The sequence below is a fragment of the Propithecus coquereli genome, unplaced genomic scaffold (assembly GCF_000956105.1).
Source record: "Propithecus coquereli isolate 6110/MARCELLA unplaced genomic scaffold, Pcoq_1.0 Scaffold542, whole genome shotgun sequence".
Classification (NCBI taxonomy): Eukaryota; Metazoa; Chordata; class Mammalia; order Primates; family Indriidae; genus Propithecus; species Propithecus coquereli.
This window is the reverse complement of record NW_012151308.1, coordinates 219,269-221,100: the sequence shown is the minus strand read 5'-3', so window position 1 is coordinate 221,100 and position 1,832 is coordinate 219,269.

Genomic DNA, 1,832 nt, shown 5'->3' with positions numbered 1-1,832 from the left:
TATGTAATTTTGTATCCAAGATACACAAGTATGACTGTTTATCATAAATGTAATAACTTTTTATCAGGTAACTGAGAAGAAGTAAAATTTTATTGCATAAGTATTATTGCAGTATGGTTACTTCATTTCACAACCTATCTTTTGAAATTTCATACATCTCCCCTGGATTTTGAAATTTTCTTAAAATTTATAGTGCATCAATAACATGAATCAATTCAGGGCTGTTGGGTACTGGTTTTGTTTTGCTTTTCCTTTTGTGTGAAGTGATGGAATAACGTGGTAGATCACTCGCTTCGGCGTGTATGACTACTTTAACTTAATAAACACCATCTGGAGGAATAGAAACCGGAACATTTGCATACATCTGGGCATAAATAACATGTTGCTATAAAAATGATTAATAATTGTATTTAGGAGGCCACAATTAACTATATTTACATCTTGGTGACAGTGGGGGGGGAGGGTGAAAATGAATATTTATCATTCCTACCTTCCCTTAATTTAAAAAGGCTATTAACTAATGTTGTAATCTATGTGAGCAGTATTTCTGAAAAGTTTAATGTAAAAAATGGATGTTTTCCTTCTTTCATTCTCTGTGGCAGAGGGTACGAAAGCATATTAGATGATTTATTTTTAAAAACCGCTTTAAATCCAGTTTTTATGTATATATTTTTTGATGAAAAGGAAATAAACACTTTTTTATGGTGAAAGGAGTCAGCATGTTCTCTACTAAGATCTATACAGCCCTGAGACTTCAATCTCAAGTAGACTTTCAGAAATAAAACTGTGTATTATTTTTCTGTAATTCTATCCAAGTCTGAAAAAAGTATGGACACTTTGCTTTAAATAATTCATCCATGCCAGAGTCTTCACGAGAAAACTTTTGATTCCACACGTGTGACAAAGTAGAGAAATGATAAGATGATTCATTTTAAAGTACTACAAATAACACTTTATAGAGCTTTTTGAAAACATTCCTACTCACCAACCCTTTTTCAAAGAAAATAATTAGAATCAAAACAATAACTTTTTTCCCATTACTAATTATGAAGTCTCAAAAGCATATTTTTCTTTTTTCCTCTCTCTCTCTCCCTCCTCCCCCTTCTATCACACACACGCACACTCTTTCTCTCTCACACACACAAAAAAACCGAAATCACAGGTTATATAATTTTAATGTAAATGAGATACTAGATCAGGAAATGCTTTGAACAAATTTATTTCTGTAATACCACATTTTTTTCTCTATTCATATTTCTTTTAGTATGATTAGAAGGAATAGCATTTAGGAAAGGCATATTATATGTCAGTATTGTTGTGTTTTACATGTACTACCAATATTTCTCAAAATTTAGTATATACACAAAACACATGGGGATTGCATATAAATGCAGACTCAGAATAAAAAAAGAGGCAAGCAGTGCAAAGTTTTTTTTTTTTTTTAATAAAAGAAGTATGAATGATTTCCTTCACAGTTACTTGGTTGAGCATTCAAAGAGTAGAGAGGAATCCTTGGGAATGTGAATAATGCCCACACAGGAAGGACTATTGTCCTTCTATCAGTGTAACCATAATTGGGGTCAAAGCTCAAAACCACTTTTTTTTTAAACAAGAAAAAAAAAATGCTGAGATTACATATCCTCATAACTGCCTCAGCTCAGAATTTAAATATGATATTTAAATTTTACCTCTTCTGTCCTGTGACTTTTGTAGGCACGAAAATGAATAATAGTGGCAATGATGGAAGAAAGAAGGAGAATGTCTAAAGAAATTCACACATATTGTCAGCACAAATGAAAAGACCTAGATATAGCTTTACAATGTCTACGTTT